Here is a 6,102-nt window from a genome sequence, read left to right on the forward strand (position 1 = left end):
GTCAAAGCTTCCGCGTTTCGCACGGGAGGGGGAGAACTGAATTCAGATAAGGATTAAGAGTCGAGCACGGTTCAACGACTAAATCGTCTGCTTTCTCTAATAATTTAAGGAAACGTCAAAACTTCCCGCGCGAAAAAGGGAAACTGAATGCAGACCAATAAGGAGTCGCGAACGGTGCAACGAATCGTCTGCTTTCTCTAATAATTTAAGGAAACGTCAAAACTTCCGCGCTTCGCGCGGGACGGGGAGAACTGAATTCAAATAAGGATTAAGAGTCGAAAAAAATTCTTTCTCTCATAATTTAAGGTAACGTCAATTCAGATACTGAATTCAGACCAATTAGGAGTCGCGAACGGTACAACAAATCGTTTGCTTTCTCTAATAATTTAAGGAAACGTCAAAACTTCCGCGCTTCGCGCAGGACGGGGAGAACTGAATTCAGATAAGGATTAAGAGTCGGAAAAAATGGTTTCTCTCATAATTTAAGGTAACGTCAAAGCTTCCGCGCTTCGCGCGGGAGAAGGGAAACTGAATTCAGACCAATTAGGAGTCGAGAACAGTACAATGAATCGTTTCCTTTCTCTCATAATTTAAGGAAACGTCAAAGCTTCCGAGTTTCGCACGGGAGGGGGAGAACTGAATTCAGATAAGGATTAAGAGTCGAGCACGGTCCAACAACTAAATCGTCTTTTTTCATAATAATTTAAGGAAACGCCTAAGCGTCCGCGCTTCGCACGGGAGGCCTACCACCACCCCCCCCCCCCCCTAATGAGCGCGCCTCGCGTGCCCTAAGTGATTCGCTTGCTCACTACCGCTCCTCCATAAAATAAGATCTTAGCTCCGCGCCTGCATTTAAATATGTAGCTATGATGCTGACTAAGTTGACGAAATAATTCATATATTTATGTCATCGAGGAAAATGACCATTTGCGCATACGCAAGTACTATAGATAGTCCATAGGAAAAACAATTTAGCCTTCGGCGCCGGGTTTATAGGGTTAAATTTGTAGATATTGGGACATTTAATTTTGTCGGTATAATTGGTGGCTAGTTTTGTGGGTTATCGTTGGCCTCTACACCCCCCCCCCCCCCCCCCACTGAAAAGGTCTAGCGACGCCCCTGGGCACATTACTCACAAGAGTTCTAACAAGCCAAGCTTATACAGAGCCTATAATAAGTAATGGTGTGCATGTACCACCCACCCGATCGATCAAAACTCAAAACTCAGAACTGAATTTAAAATAGCGAAATGGTAACGTCAAAGCTTCCGCGCAGAAACACGAAGTTGCAAACCATCTTATTGTGATAAATATCTATAAAGATTTATCAAGCAACAAAAATAAATAATATCATGTTCAAGAAAAGGATTTATACACTTTGTATTCTTCTTTCGTCTCCATCATCTGACCTCAAATGCTCTGCCAGGCTTTTGCACACTGAAGAGCCTTCTCATTTGCTGCCACTAGGTATTCCAGGCAGCATTGGTCGTCTAGGAGTGGGCATCTTAATAAGTGCGACATAGATTGCATGGATGTTTTACACTCGCAGTCGATGTCTGTGTTATCAGTGTATCCCTATTTATGCATGTTGTATTTGCATTGCCCCACTCTTGTCTTCCAGTCACATATATGGCCAGGTGGCAATTGTTCCTTCGTCGGGATTGGTAGCTTTTCATGGTGGTGGTTTTCACAACGTTTCTCTTCCCACAAGATCACTCTGGTTGAATGAGGAGATTGTGACAGTGGCTAGACTATTATATGAAGGAAGCTCTTCCTTGACTTCAGGCTGGTAGGGACCGGTTGATGGGAGTATAGGGGATGGCGGGTGTCCTCAACTTGTCTGCTGCGTTCAGTCTAATTGCAACTGTTCTGCGGACATCGGATGGAGCAATGCCGGCCAGGATGTGCAAGCTGTCTACATTCGTGAGCTTGAGGCAGCAAGTGATGCATCTGTAGCTGTCGGGCAGGCATATTCTGCTGCAGAGTAGCACAACGCAAGAGCAGTTGACCTCAGCGTGGAGGAATTGGCACCCCAAGACGAGTTTGCCAGTTTGCGAAGGAGGTTGTTCATTAATTGTCCCAACTTTACCCTTTACCTTTTGAACATGCTGTTTGCATGAAAGGGTTCGGTCAAGAGTGATTCCAAGGTAGACAGGATGATCACAGTGCTTCAAAGAGACATCGTTCCATTTCAGGGACAGCTTCCTCCCAGCATTGTGGTTGCGGAGATGGAACAAGCTAACCTGGGTCTTGGCAGGGTTAGCCTTCATAATAGTTGTTGTTTTAGTAGTCTGTCAGGTTGTCTAGGGCTGATGAAAGAGTGGCTTCTATCTTGTCTATGTGTGAACTCTGGGCCGCTATGCCAAGTTCATCAGCATATATGAAGCTTCTTGTCACTGCATGGGTACACTGGCTGGTCGTTGGTGTATACATTAAATAGCACAGGAGCAAGAAAACTGCCCTGAGGTAGATCATTCTTTTGTTTCCTCCATCTGCGGCGCTTCCCATTGAAGTCAACATAAAAGCGTCTAATTTCCAGGAGCATTTGGATAATCTTAGTCAGATGGGAGTCCTTTGTCACGGTACAGAGCTTGTCGAGAAGTATACGGTGGTTCACAATGTCGTATGCAGCTTTCAGGTCGACGAACACAACTCCAGTCGGTTCATTCTTCTCGAAACCATCCTCGATGTGCTGGGTTAGATTTAGCACTTGGCCAGTGCACGATCTTCCATCTCTCTTGTTTTGCGGGGGGGGGGGGGAGGCAACAGCAAGGGCGGCAAGGCCCTTTTTGGTCTCCCCCGATCTCCTTCTTTTCCCCTTTTTCATTTCTTCTTCCTTTCCTCCTCTCTCTTCTTTCACTTCTTTTCCTTCCTCTCTCTCTCTCTCTCTTTTTGTTTGCTGAGGGGCCAGGTGAGGGCAGGCGAAGGCCTTTCGCCCCCCGATCCACACTGCGTTGATGGGAAAAATCACAATTGATCTCCCGTGCACTTCTTTTCTTTCCCTTTCCCTTCTCTTCCTTTCTCTCTCTATTAAGTTTGCTATAGAAAGGGGGAGGCAAGGGCCATTTGTCGCCCCCGATCCTCAACTTGTTGGCGGGAAAACTGCAACTGATATCCCCCTTTTTTCTTTCCCTTCTCTTCCTTCTATCTTACTTTTTGCTGGGGGGGGGGGGTGGAGGCAACAGCCTGGGAGGCAAAGCCCTTTCGGCCCCCCGATCTCCTTCTTTCTCCTTTTCTTTTCTTCTTCCTTTCCCTTTGTCTCTTCTTAACCTTTCCTTTTATTTTAATTTCCTTCTTTCTCTCTCTCTCTCTCTTGCTGAAGGGGGAGGGGAGGATGGCGAAGGCCTTTCGTCCCGATCTCCTTCTTTTCCCCCTTTTCTTTTCTTCCTCTTCTTACTTTCCCTTACTCTCCGCTTTACCTTCTCTCTCTCTCTCTCTCTCTCTCTCTCCTTCTCTTAAGTTTTTGGTGGCGGTTGGGGTCAAGGCCCTCTCGCCCCCCCCCCTGGATCCACCCCTGGAAGACCTGCAGTCAGGCGCGGAACCAGGATTTCCTAGGGGAGGGGGCCAAATTTTTTTTTTGCTCCCGAAAATTTGAAAATCGCGCCGGCCGAAAAGTCGCTCAGTGGCGGGGGGGGGGGGGGGGGGGGGGGGGGGGTAATGAGCACTTTTTTTTGGCCCTCGAAAATTTAAAAATTTGCACCGTCTGTAAACAAATAAGATAAAAGGAGATACCCTTAATTAAGATCAAACTACAACATAATCCTCTATTAGTGACCTACCAGTGCTACAAATAAAGTATCAAAGTATGCTCATCTGACCGTAATCAAGTGCCTAAAACCCCTTGACTTCCGGTGGCTCTGCCCCCTGGACCCCACCTATGGCCCTAAGGCGGACGGCTGGATGCTAATCTGACGGTAATTTAATGCTTAAAACCCCTGAGCTTCTGGGGTCTCGGCCCCCTAGACCTCACGCCAATTAGTGTCCTGCCAGCCTGAGTGTCACAGATAAGGTATCAAAATATGTTTATCTGACCGTAAAACCTCTAAGTTTCCGGGGCTCCACCCCCTTGACCCCACCACGCCAATTAGTGACCTGCCAGTGTCACAAATAAGGTATAATATGCTCATCTGACGTAATTAAATGCCTAAAGCCCTGAGCTTCCGAGGCTCTGCCCCCCCCCCCCGAACCCAGCCAATGGCCCTAAGGCGGGCCCCTGGATGCTCATCTCACAGTAATCCATTGCCTAACAGCCCTGAACCTCCGTGGGCTGCGCCTCCTGGACCCCACGCCAATTCGTGACCTGCCAGTGTCACAAATAAGGTATAAAAATATGCTCATCTGATCATATAATTTATTGCCCCAATTAAACCCCTGAAATTCCGGGGGATCCACCCCCTGGACCCCACGCCAATTTTTGACATGCCAGTGTCACAAATAAGGTATAAAATTATTATCATCTGACGATAATTTGATGTATAAAACCTTTAAACTTCTGAGGGCTTCGCCCCCTGGACCCAACACCAATTTGTGTCCTGCCAGTGTCACAAGTAAGGTATCAAAATATGTTCATCTGACAGTAATAAAGTGAATGGGGTGATGGGGATTTTTTTTGTCTACCCCCACCCCCCCCCCCAAACTTTTTTGCCACTGCCGGTGTCACCTTTACGTACCAATATTTGGCTCGCATAATTTCAAATTTGCCCCCCCCCCCCTTAAAAAATCCTGGATCCGCGCCTGTTGACCGCCCTGCTTTAACGGTAGCGTGCAAGCAGCCTCACGGGCATGCTATGAGCATATGGTATTCAATGTCACAAAATTAATATTCTGATTGGATTCCGAAGGACATATTATGAAAGTCTAATAAATCTTTCGAAGGTGAAATTACCTACGTCGGTCGGTCAGTAGAAACCAGCCCTAATATATACGTTAGCATCCCAAGAGCTGTTTCACATCTGAGCAGTGCCTACCTATACAAACACACCACATCATCATGATCTGTGCATTGAGTCTCGTGCTTGTTTTGGCAGTCTCCTTTGGAGAGATGGCCGAAGTCACCGACCTGACCGAGGAATGGCTCCAAGTGGTTAATGGAATATATAATCAATGGGATAGAGACAAAATCCTGGCTCGACATAACCAGTTCCGTAGTGAAGTACAGCCGCCCCCGATCCTCAACTTGTTGGCGGGAAAACTGCAACTGATATCCCCCTTTTTTCTTTCCCTTCTCTTCCTTCTATCTTACTTTTTGCTGGGGGGGGGGGGTGGAGGCAACAGCCTGGGAGGCAAAGCCCTTTCGGCCCCCCGATCTCCTTCTTTCTCCTTTTCTTTTCTTCTTCCTTTCCCTTTGTCTCTTCTTAACCTTTCCTTTTATTTTAATTTCCTTCTTTCTCTCTCTCTTTCTTGCTGAAGGGGGAGGGGAGGATGGCGAAGGCCTTTCGTCCCGATCTCCTTCTTTTCCCCCTTTTCTTTTCTTCCTCTTCTTACTTTCCCTTACTCTCCGCTTTACCTTCTCTCTCTCTCTCTCTCTCTCTCTCCTTCTCTTAAGTTTTTGGTGGCGGTTGGGGTCAAGGCCCTCTCGCCCCCCCCCCCTGGATCCACCCCTGGAAGACCTGCAGTCAGGCGCGGAACCAGGATTTCCTAGGGGAGGGGGCCAAATTTTTTTTTTCCTCCCGAAAATTTGAAAATCGCGCCGGCCGAAAAGTCGCTCAGTGGCGGGGGGGGGGGGGAGGGGTAATGAGCACTTTTTTTTTGGCCCTCGAAAATTTAAAAATTTGCACCGTCTGTAAACAAATAAGATAAAAGGAGATACCCTTAATTAAGATCAAACTACAACATAATCCTCTATTAGTGACCTACCAGTGCTACAAATAAAGTATCAAAGTATGCTCATCTGACCGTAATCAAGTGCCTAAAACCCCTTGACTTCCGGTGGCTCTGCCCCCTGGACCCCACCTATGGCCCTAAGGCGGACGGCTGGATGCTAATCTGACGGTAATTTAATGCTTAAAACCCCTGAGCTTCTGGGGTCTCGGCCCCCTAGACCTCACGCCAATTAGTGTCCTGCCAGCCTGAGTGTCACAGATAAGGTATCAAAATATGTTTA

The sequence above is a fragment of the Strongylocentrotus purpuratus genome, unplaced genomic scaffold, assembly GCF_000002235.5.
Source record: "Strongylocentrotus purpuratus isolate Spur 01 unplaced genomic scaffold, Spur_5.0 spur5_scaffold_12, whole genome shotgun sequence".
Lineage (NCBI taxonomy): Eukaryota > Metazoa > Echinodermata > Echinoidea > Camarodonta > Strongylocentrotidae > Strongylocentrotus > Strongylocentrotus purpuratus.